Genomic DNA, 12,658 nt, shown 5'->3' with positions numbered 1-12,658 from the left:
ACATAAATAGACAACGGGTAGCCTGGCCAACATGTGAGTCCCCTAGAAAGGGGAGAGGGAGCTGTCTCTGACATGGACTCTGTTGCCTGCGTTTCGATCACTTCTCCCTGGAGGGGCTGCTTCGCCAGGCCACCGAGATATGTCCTGATGCGACTTGATGTGCTGATCTGAGTTGGCATTTTTGGATAGCCCCTGAGCTTTGTAGAATATGACAGACTCCCTTTCTCAGCTGGGTTCTCTCCCCACCTGATCTGAGAAACCCTAGGACTTCTAAGGATCATCCCATATTCCTCAGGAAGATTACGAGTCAAACCCATTCCTGATAAGAAACCTGTTCAGCAAGCACATGTGGAATCCTGAAAAAAACCCACCACTCTATGCTAATGAGGTGTCTTGGAGTCTTGGCTTTCAACCAATGATCTTTAACCATACCTGGAATTCTTAATTATCCCACCCATAGGATAATTAAGCACTGTGTAACCCCTCTTACAATAGAATTGTGTACTATCTGTAAATAAAGTATCTCTGGTACCCCAAGTCCTAAAGAATCAAACACATTCACCCTCTAAATCTCCTCCCACCACCCAAGGGTTATATTTCAAATGAAATGAAGGAGCCAGCCTCATCTATTTCACCATGATTGTCTGAGACTTGTCATTTATTGTGGGGAAGGATAGACTCCCCTCCTCTCTGAAGAATTCATTGCTAGACCCCCGGGCTGGTCAGTCACTGAGAGCTTCCAACATTTACCAGTGTGCCACCGTTTTTTCTAGTGCTGCCCACCTCAGTGCCCGTCTTTGGGTGTAAGCAGCTGGTTGTTCTCCTATACTGACTGCTCAAACCTACTTGCCCAAATCAGGTCAGGCCCTCATTGCTGCCTGACTCAGCTTTCAGAGCCCTTTAACCTTGTGCTTCACCCTTTTCTGCCCAGAGCATGCACTTCTGGTTTCGTACTCAGCGGGGACCGACTCCCCAGGAGAATACCTAACAAAGCCGGGGCTACTGCTGGATGTGGAATGACAGAACCCTGGGACACTTTCATTCTTCACTCATGACGAAGCCTGGGTCCTCACTGGAAGCTATTTTGGAACCTATTATAAACTGCAGAAGGTGGGGTTTAGGGAGAGGAGTTAGGATGCTGGGGTGTGTCTTTGTATGGTTTACCTTCTCTCCAGCATCTCCTGTCTCTCTTATTTTATGTACCATGAGCTGAAGAGCTAAAACCTTCTCTGCATCTGCCATGATGCTTCATTCTGTCGATAAAATAAAATAAAATAAAATGGACCAGATTACCATGCAATATAACCACAAGCCAGAACAATTCTTCTTCCATAACACTTTTCTTTTAGCAAACAAAGTGACTAACACAAATATAAACATGTCTAGATCTTCTCACCCATAGGAGGTAGGATCTTAGTTATCCTGGAAATACATATCTTTAGATCTTGAAGACAGAACAACTATGAACTTATTGTGACATGGGTCTTCTCTGAGTCCTGGTGTGTTAATGTTCTTGATTCTTTCTGAATTGGCGAGTTCCCAATTTCATGCTGTTGTCTTTTTCTTGCGATAATTAATATCTTTTAGCTTTTTAAAGAGAAAGTTTGGTTCTGTATGTAAAAGCATATTTTCATTTGATGAATAATTTAAAAGGACAGGAGAATTTTTCCTTAAAAAAATGGCATAGCAATATGCCACAATATATTGCTCTATCCATTGCTGAATATATATGTACAGACATGTACATATATAACTTTATACATATATAAAACTGCATATATATAATATATACAGATACAGATACACATATGTTCTTTAAAAACCAATATTTTGAAATTGAATTACTTTTGCAGATTTCAAAATATCATAAGGTTCATAATTAATTTTCTATTTTAGTTATTAGAATTCCATACCCAGTCCTCATGCTGTAATCTATTTTGATGTATATTTTGAGAATAAGCATCCCATTTGGGGGCCCATAACCACTCCAGATTAATAATACTGAGTTAAGAGTTTTTCATCTTTCTCATTTAGAGCTTTGAAACATGGCTTTTTAATTTCTCTTTTTAATTTTAGAAATACGCATTGGTGCCGAGATTCAAACTCAGGGCCTCCCAGGCAGCGCATTCTCCATAGTGAAGTGTACCGTACATCCTCCCCACAGCTGGATTTGAAATGCATTGCCTTATACTTGTTCTCTCTCTGAACTTCTCTTCTCTTTAGCTTTGCTTTCGCACTCTCAGTGTCTCCCTCCTGCAGCTCTGACCGTGGGGCTGTGCCTTGTAAACGTTCATACTTTAAGGGTGCCCTTACTATTGCTTTTCATAGACACCGATCTGCACTGACCTGGTTGTTCTGTAGCCACTCACCATCCTAACTCCTTTCCTAACTGGCTTCTAGCCCTTTGGAGGTGGAAATATGCTTTAGCTGTCATTGCAATTCATAGAAGCTAACAACTTAAGAGGAGCGTCAATCACTGCAATCTGAGGTTGACTGGAAATTTACAATTCCAGTTTTTCTCCAATTAGCATATTATGATACATTAGAATGGGTGCATTTTATGTTACTCGGAGATTTGCTTTTAGAGAGGGCATAGCGAAAATACTTCTAGAAAAGAGGTTGTGACGAAGAAGGCATCAGCACTTCAATGTCCTGCCAGGTCTGAATGATCAGTCAGGACTCTTAGGAACTGGTAGAGGATGGGGTAAGGTGTGGAGCTTAGGACAGGAACAGGGATATGAGGAACTCTGCTTTATGGTATTCAGTAAAATTAATCAATGTGTATATTTTTAAGAAGGGGGAAATTTTAGGAGCATAGAATAATGACAAAAGTTTGATATACAGATTCCAGGGAATGTCCATACCCATAAAGTTATAGAGGCAGATGGTCAACAGAAAAGCAAAACCAAGATGGACATTTTGCAGAAAGTGTGTGTGTGTGTGTGTGTGTGTGTGTGTGTGCTCGCGCTTGCATGCGTGCGCGCTACTGGAATGAAATGCTGGGTAAGCGTCCTACTACTGAACTACACTCTAGATACATTAATGCAAATTTGAGAGGTCAAATAAAACAAACAGTAATAATAGCAGAAGCAGAATTATGTTTCAGGTGCTTCATGCTTCGCTGAATTATCTCATTTTATTTTCTCCAATAAAAATGAGCTTGCTTCATTCCTCCACTCTCTTTACTGCTGAGGAAACTACCAGGGTAAACCAGTTTTCAGAATTGCCAGAAAGCAGAAGGCAGAGGAACCTGTGTGTCCACCCCACAGCTTTGCAGCAGTCATTATGTTTTTCCACCTTCTTATGTTGTCAGCTTTAAATTTAGCCTGCTTTCTACTAGTCCACTATAAACAGAGCAGTAAGTATGGGAGGAAAAAGAAGAGAATCCGGGGGCAGCTCCTCTGCTTAAACCTTTGCTCCTCCATTTTAATTGTGATGAGCCACAACAGAGGAGTGGGGCGGTTCCAAGCAGAACTTTTAAGTGGGACCTTCCCTTCATTTCCCCAGCTAGCCACCTGCTCTTGGTCTGTGTGGTTACTCAGACACCTGCCAGCAACCCTGCTGTTCATTCATCCCCTTGTTCTTTGCATTTCAAGAGATTCAGGGTGTCTGCAGGCAGGAACTCTTTCTTCCTGCCAAGTGCTGAGAAGGTCACCAGCCTACCCTGGCCAAATGTTGAAGGTGACATACCAGAAAGAAAAACCTTTCCTAAAGGTCTTACACAAATGAGAGAAGACCCTAGGGACCTGGTCCCTACCTGCTCCCACTTTGGCAGCCTCCTTACACTTCTGCTTCTCCTGATTTTCTGTGGAAAGGATGGTACCTGATTTTGATAATGATGGCTATCAAGCTGAACAATTCAAGAATAATAATTTCACAATGAACATCTTTGCCATGTTCTTTCTAAGATAATTGTCATTCTTCAGAAAGAATTCTCCTTTTTAAAACTGAGCTTTAGAAAGAAAAGGAAGCTTAGGAAAATCCCTCAATTTGGAAAATATTAAATAGGTAAAATCCCAAATTTAACATATAGCTAGGTTTCCCACTTCAAAATCTGATGACCATAGTATTATTAATTATAATCATTAATTATTAATTCTTGTGTTTGGAAAATAGAATAAAACCTGCATGTTTCTAATTCATGGCTTTTTAACACTCAGTTATTTTCTTCCCTTCTGAATGTTTGCCATATGAAAGTACAGCTTCTATTTTTTTTTAACTTATAATGTTTTTCTTCAATCTTTTGTTTTTCAAATAACTATTTTCTTCTGTATTTTTAAATATGCTTATAATAAAATTTATACTGTACAAGAAATAAATGCAATTATTAAAATAGAAATTGCTTAATTATGTAACACCTACAACCATATCAAACCCCACCAGCCGCTTGCTTCCCAACCTGTGGCCACTTATTTCCCAGGCTAAGAAAAGACAAGAAGCTTTTATAGATGATATTAAAGATCTGTGGAACAGTCTTAGTCTCTGATGGATACTCTTTACAAAGTAAATGTGATATATGAATGTGTGCACATTCTTGATCTCTTGACTTTAATATTGACAGTTTCTAAGGGGAGGCATCTTCTTTCGCCAAAGCAGCAAGGGAAGTACAGTGAAAAAACCGAGGTGCATATAGAGTAGACGTCCATTCCTTCAGAACTCCTTGAACCTCAGCAGGTGGCGTTTGTCAGATTAGACCTCAATTTCCTATGTGTTCATTCTACTAGAGCTATGATATGTGGCTGACTCCAGCATGAGTTGGACATCATAAATCCAAAAATCTGAACTCTGGTGTGTTCCAAACTGAAAGATACCCTGACACAAGGAGAAACTTCACAGCACAAAATTCCATTCTATGGACAAAACCATTGCAAATTAGCCCAGTGTGTTGGTTCATAAGTGTGATCTCAGCACTCAAGAGTTTGAGGGAAAAACAGTGTTGCACATTTAAAGACAGACTATCTGTGCTACACCATGACAGAGGGTAGTCTGGACTACCTTCTCAAAACCCAAATAGACAGGCAAAACAACAGATACAAAACAAAACTAACAAAATTGCATTCAAATTGTGGATATATAAATTTTGTACCTAACTTTGCTCTCCTTTTCAAGACATCTCATTAGGTTGATGTAAATACTCATAAATGCCAAATAGAAAATAATTTTGGCCCTAACCGTTCTAGACAAGAGACTTAACCTGTATTATTTTATGAGGGTCATCAAAATTCTTAGATTTTATTTATTTGTATTTTTTTCATGTAAGGGTCTTTTACCTGCATATATATCTGTGCACATGTACATGGAGTGTTTATGGAGGCCAAAAGAGGGAGTTGCATACCCTTGGACTCAGGTTATATGTGGTTCTAGCCACCACGTGGATACAGGGATCTGAACATGGGTCTGTGGAAGAGACACCAGTGCTCTTATCCTCTGAACTATCTTTCCAGTCTATGAAGGTCATTTTACTCTTTTAGGATTTGTAGTTTGTATCTTCTGGACTGAAAGAGATTCATTTTTCTATTTATACTTTTGCTTTTTTCTTTTCACAATGCTTACATATTGGAAAGAATTAAGCAAAAACAAATAGAAGTCCTGCCATGGCCCTCAGCTTCTGACAAGGTGGTTTCTAGGCCACTGGAATATGCTAGCTGAGCTGCTGAGAGTTGCTTTGTTTTCCTGTGTCCTTAAGCCATAGAGGTCGAACTAACAAGGTTTGATGATGAAAGCTTTCAGTCAAGTCTTATCTGTTCTTTACATAGTGAATTTGAAACCTAAAGGTCAGATACACTGGCATTTGACATAGCTATATGATTTAGTTCCAATTAAAAAAAGCTAAAACAATGGAATATAAAAGCCTGTTGAGTCTAGTTGTGGACACAGTGTACATATTGTCATAAGCCATTTCTGGGAAAGGCCCCTCTGGCTCCACTGGAAGAATAGAATTAGAAGCTCCGCATCTGGGTGCTTGTCTGATCTCAAATCCCATCCCTAGGCTGACTTTAAGCTGCATTCTTTTGATGCTATAAAATGTAAGGTGGAACCACTGGACCATTATAACTGAAGAGCTAAGAAGTCAGGCGTTCGTGGCTTCATTGTTCAACAATTGTGTAACTTACTTTGGACAGTTATTTTTTTATAATAATTTTTATTTTTTTATATTAATCACAGGTTATTTACTTTGTATCCCAGCCATAGCCCCCTCTCTCATTCCCTCCCAATCCCACCATCCCTCCCTCATCTCTTCCCTGCCCCTTTCCTAGTCCACTGATAGGGGAGGTCCTCCTCCCCTTCCATCTGACCCTAGCTTATCAGGTCTTATCAGGATTGGCTGCATTGTGTTTTATATTTTAAATTTATTACTGGAAACATATCCTTCATCTGTTGATGGGAGTAGAAGCAGGTGAAGATCTAAAAGCATATCAAGAATCTATTTTCAATAAAAAAAATTTAAAAAAATCAGTAGGTCCTTTTTCATAAAAAGTGTTTTGTTTGATGTAGCTAGTATAATAATCCTTATTTAAAAATAAGATTATATTCATTTTATTTACTTACCTATTTCTATTTATTTGGTTTTTTTTAATTTATTTATTGTGGTATGAGGATTAAACCTAGATCCTTGGCTCATGTTAAGCATGTTTGTTCTACCACTGAGCTGTATTTGGCCTTTATCATCTGTCTTGATTACTAAGCTTTTGATGTCCCTCCAATCTCTGGCCAAGGGCACAGCTTCACTCACCTCACCTTAGTCTTGGCCCTGGTGAAGATTAACAATAATGATGAAAGTAAATTGCACAACACAGGGTCAGTATCTGAGGGAGCACTCGACAAATAACATGTCGTTGTTGCAAATCTTGCTGTTGTTGTAGTAAACAACCTGGAGAAGTCTTTGGCAATTCAAAACTATTTTAATGCACATTAAAGCAACAATCAAACAAGCAAAGCACCACGATATCCCCATAAAACCTTCATAGGTGCTGGATAGTATCTTCAACTTGAGGAGAAACATTGGAGTTTATTCCCATGGGTAGCCTGCAAAGATTGAGCAGGGCCTGTGTGCCGCTCTTGAATTTGTTATGTGAGACAGAGTAAAGGAATAGGCTAGAGGCTCTTTCTGAATGTTAGCACTTATAAGAAAAGATGTTGAGTTTGTAAAGATTATCTCAAGACAAACAGTGCACTCTACACTCCAAGAATTGAAATGTTCAGAGTATGGTGGTCTTGTTAGATAGATTTGTCTAGAGAGTTTTCTTTTTCTTTTCAGCTTTAGCACCTGCTGTTGAAAAAAATCTCAGTAAATGTATTCCCTGACTTTCATACCACAGTAACCTGGGGAGGTGGAACTAGAAACCTTTCATTATAGTGGACATATGTGGTCTTTGGTCCAAATGGTATATACAGAAAATGTTAAAAGACAGGGCTGTGAGTTTCAAAACTAAGTGTCCATATAATTATTTCCCCCTTGATTTATAACTTATATTTAGAGAGACAAAATAAAAATACTTTTTAAACAGTGTTTGTTTTGTTTTGTTTTACCTGTTCCTGTAAATACAACAAAGTGATTAAAGCTGTAACTTCTGAATGCCTCCCAACCCTAAAATGTTTGAGTTCAATCACAAATAGTGAATTATGAAACTTGTGATGAAGTGCCCATGGAAGCCAATGGATGGTAGATCTTGAGGAGCTTCTAACCTAGACATGCCACAAATGTTCTTCTCATGACCCTCCCATATTTTGTTTTATGCTTTTTGTCTGTTTAGGTGCTTTTCAGGTATGATCTCCTAAATAAATCAGGAAATCCTATAAACTGTCTATGCATTTTGTGAGCCATTGTGGCATTTATAGAATCTGAAAGTATTGGGAAAAATTTGGATGTATGACCAATCAGTGAGATACATGCTTGCTCCTGAGACTTGCAACAGCTTTCTAGGTGATCGTTATGCATGGTAAAGGCAGAGAACCATTGCTCCTAATTTAATCTCAAGGTAGATGAGAAGTCATCAGAGAAGCTGTGTTAAATAGTGACATTATAAAGTATTCATTTGCCCATGGCAGTGACACTAGACTTTCAGGGCCACAACAAGGCCTGTCCTAGGAAAACTGGGAGAAGCTGGTCATCATAGTCAATTGATTCTTTGTGTATATGAAAAACTAGAATATATTGCATTTACATTTGTTTTTACTGGCTATACATTAATTTTTGAATGATTTCCCTTAGGCTCCAGGCATGATCACATAGATATGGCTATCTTTTGGATCATAAAGTTGGCAAATCCAATAAGATACCCAGTTAGGGTTGACATTTTGTTCTTTCTCAGACTGCTGGGTTTCATTACACTGGAGAGTGTGATCCATGACTTGCTTCTCTTAATTCTTTTTCATACAGATGTTATGTGAGCAATGCTACTAAAAAATGTCAGGGGCTGAGGCTCATTTTAGAACCCTTTGAAGTCACTTATTTTATTTTTTTACTTGTATGTTTCCATTTATTCAGTTACCATGAATTCCTGTTTCTTAATGCAACTGAATTTTTCACACATTTATACTTATAACAATAAGGCTCATTTTTCAAAACATTTGATGGGCATTTCTTTTAGCTCTAGGGACAATAGCAGTATCATAGATGCCACTGACAGTTGATTAAGAAAATTAATAGAGATGACACAGTGATTATGTTTAAGTGTGGCTTCATTTAAATGCATACTTTGAGAGTTTATTTCTAAGGAGATAAAGTAAAAATTTCTTTAAAGAAATGGGGTTTGTCTTTTGTGAAATTCCAGTAAAAACCAAAACATTTGGCAATTCATCTGTCTCAAATGAAATCTAATGGGCTGGTGGGTGGTGTTTTTCCAAAGGTAAGAACTCTGTACAAATTATTTTTTAATGTCACAAAAGATCATGTTTTATTGTTTTGTTTTGTTAAAGTTTCTACAGTGAAGACTCAATTACATCCCCATTCACAAACAATTAGACTTGTCTATTCAGATACAAACTGTTATTGTCAACATTTTGCAGCATTATCAACCCAATAAAAACATTCTAAGTTGCCTATTTATGATTGCACTCATTTTGTAAATTGTTTCTTACATGATTTAGACTGTAGCATAACTGTTTTTCCACCATTTGTCTTTCTTTGTAAGCAATGTTTCTTTATTTATTGACACAACTTTCTGGGTAAATCCTAGGAGCTACCTCCAAAATTTGAACTTTCTTTACTGAACCAATAATTCACTCTAAAATGTCAAAGAAGTTCAGAACCCAGTTAAATTATAAATGTTTCTGAAGGTTCTACTATACATGTCTGACATAATAACCATAACATCCAACGTACACTAGAATACAAACTTCTGCCATGACAATGTGTGATGTGTTCTGTATTAATCCCAGGTGATATTTTAAAGCCTTTACATGTAAAAGCTAGGTAATCTCCAGCCTTAACAATTAAAAATCTTCTAAGAAGGTGGTATGTTTGAAACCAACATATGTTTGTTTTGACAAAAATCACAGTGAATTTGACTCCTGAGTATGGAAAAGACCATTCATTTATTATTTTATTGAGGAAAAGGTAAAATACTTAGATCTTGTTCTCTGGTCACAACAAAAAAATAGTAAGTCTTCCATTGAGTTTCCATACTGGGAGGTAGAAAGGAAAGAATGTCTGAAAGCTCACAGGCCAATTAGCCTGGTGTATGTAATAGCGAACAGGAAGAGAACCTGTCTCAAGGAGATGGGAGGCAAGGACTGCCACCAAAGGATGACCTTCATGTGTATGATGTACTATGTGCATGAATGCATGCTCTCTCTCTCTTGGTCTTCCGTTAGTCCTCCAAATAAGAATATGTGGGTTAAATGACTCTCACGGTCACTTAGAAAGGGAGCAGCAATGCCAAGACCTGGATCAGACTGCACAAGGGAAACACCTAACTTTGCCCTTGTACTCTACACTAAATTTCTCAATTATGAGCAGTCTTCCATGCATCGGGTAGCTAAGAGGAAAAAGCCGGAACTACAAGGTAGCTCACAATTCTGCAGTTTCACTCAGTGTGAAGGTTGTTAACGCTTTCTCTGCCGAAGAAGCCATAGCCTTGCTGACATAAGCACCGTCAGCAGTACCTTTTGTTCATGTCCCTGCACCTCTAGGCTAAGTTCCCAGTTGTCATGCTTCCCAACTGAGAACACAAGTGTGACATCATTATGCCTCTGACAATGGTTGGAAGACATCTTTTGACAGTCTTTTTCAAATTCAAACTAATGACTGAGTGAACTCTTTTGCATGTAGCTTTGTTCTGTGTCACATTCTGTACTCCCTGCTGCTAATTTAAGCCAGTCATTGGAGAGGATGATTCAATTTCCGTTTCTACAAATCCTCAGCAAACTACCAAGTTCAAGATCTGCTAACTTATGTTAAGCACAGCCATATGCAGATGTCTGGTTAGTTTTCTGAGTAAAAAACCAAAGTTTTACATATTAGAACAACACATCTATTCATGTATGTCCGTTATTTCTTGGCTGCAATTTGCTTCCCAGAATTCAAATGCACATGTGTGGGACTGTGCATTTAGAGGTTCTTATCATAAGAAGCATGAGCACAATGGTCCGTAAAATTATGACAGTATCTCCTAAGTCATCAATGAGCTATCTGGGAATTGAAATAACCAGCCACATAGCTTAGGCTTTGTGACATGTCAGCATTTTTTTCTTAATTTTTAAAATCACTCTTTATTAAAGAAATGAAAATTTACTAACCTTTCACTCAACACAAAATAATGATGGAATTCTAAGCCATTTATATTCAGCTGGGGTAACTTATTTATTCAGGTGCCAAATGTAGAGTGTTAATGGATTAAAGTATATGGGCAAAGTGAGCAATTGTACTGTAAATGTTACTTAAGTGAATTTGGCCTGCAAGGGTATTATTGATTTATTTTATCTAATTTGGTTTGTATTGCAATTCAAGCTCAAGACGGAGGGTTGAAGTCATCTGTCTTCTATAGGTGAAATGACTCCAGGTCACTGAGGAACTAAACTAAATGAACAAGAAGTCGCTTCCTCTGAGGAAGCGATGAAAATGGAAATGTTTTCCAGTGGGGTGGGGCACAAAGAGGGAAGTGTTTTTTCTTCTCCCAAGGACATTGGGAAATCATATTTTACCCAGGTGGAAGACAGACAACCCCCACTCGATGCAGCATTTGGCTTCTCCATCAATATTAAAACAATATCCCCCTTAATTGCTGAAGATGGCGTTCTGTGAAGGTAGGCGTGGAGCTCAGGGATGCTGTTTCCCATCGATCACCTTATAAATCAGCAGAACGGAGAGAAGGTGCCTCCTTAACTGATGGATAGGGAACACTACCAAGGTTTTCCCATTCACACCCTCCTTTCTTATGTAGTAAAGAAAAAAACACATAATAAGCACAAGAAAGTGGGGCTTTTTCTCGGAATATTTTTCTCTAAACATGATTTCAGTTAATGCTAAACTGGTTTTTTAGTGATGGGATGTAAATGATGAAAAGTGAAAACTGTTCCTTACCTTTAAGCCACCATCGAAAATACCATTCTAAAGCGCGAATCTAATCATTACTGTCAGAATTTGTGTTGACTGTAAAGAAAAAAGGGAGTAATTAGCATATTAAAAAACAAGGTTGTCGGAAAGTAAAGAAGTTTTGGTAGAATTCAGAAGTGTGGGTCCTAGCACATTTCTGCGAGACAAGGAAGGACTCTATAATTGGATAGGGAAGAGTGAAGCCTGTGGAGACCTGGTGACTGGGCTGAGACCACCTGGGGGACCGTTGCTGTTAGTTCTGAGCTGGAGAACTCATTGGCGCTGTGCACCAGCATTCATCCCCTGGTTTTCTGCTTCTGGGGTTGCAAAAAGATCTATTAATTAAACAAAACAGTCAGACAGAACCCCAGGAGTCTTCAGATATGAAGTCTCTAATGACTCCCTGCACAATGTCCCAGACCTGGAACATCTGTTCTGCAGATACAGTCACGTTCCACTTCTTAGTTCCAAGGTAACAACTTATTTCCTTTATGTTTTGTTATTATTATTTTTAAATCACATAACAGCTGTCCACGTATTTCAGAGGACAGACCTTGGATTTAAGCCCCAGCCAGAGACTGTTATGTAGAACAGTCTCCACACTTCACTGTAAGCGCTAATTAGATGCTTCATACACAAATACATAAATTCACTTATCCACTGATGAATTTCTGTTGCCAAAGATCTTCAGTATAAATGATAGGAAAGTAAAATTAATCCAATGGATTTATCACTTATTTTTATGTGAGCTCGGACAGTTTTTCTAGGATCAGTTTATTTTTTGCAAGAGAGAATTGTGTGTCCAATGCATTTAGATTGTGAGATCTTTTTTTTTTGAAACATTTCTTGGAAAAAGAAGGCCAGTTTTCTCAATCAAGAAGCATGTAGCCGGACAACCAGAGTTAAACCCAGAAGACCTGGAGCAAAAAGAAGAGAGATAATCCCTTGGTGACAAGTTCGGAAGGCCCTAGGGAAAGAATGAAAAGTATTAAGGAAACGATAAAGGTGACCTAGGACATCACTGCAGCATGGGATAAATTTGTCTCCTGCGTGAGGCCTGCGGCCAGCAGAGAGCAGTTACCCTGTTCCTTTGGGTGGCATCCTTCCAATGTGGGATGGCAG

This window comes from Psammomys obesus, unplaced genomic scaffold, assembly GCF_907164565.1.
Source record: "Psammomys obesus unplaced genomic scaffold, mPsaObe1.curated_primary_1811, whole genome shotgun sequence".
NCBI lineage: Eukaryota > Metazoa > Chordata > Mammalia > Rodentia > Muridae > Psammomys > Psammomys obesus.
The sequence above is the reverse complement of the archived record's forward strand: the minus strand, read 5'-3'. Positions refer to the sequence as shown.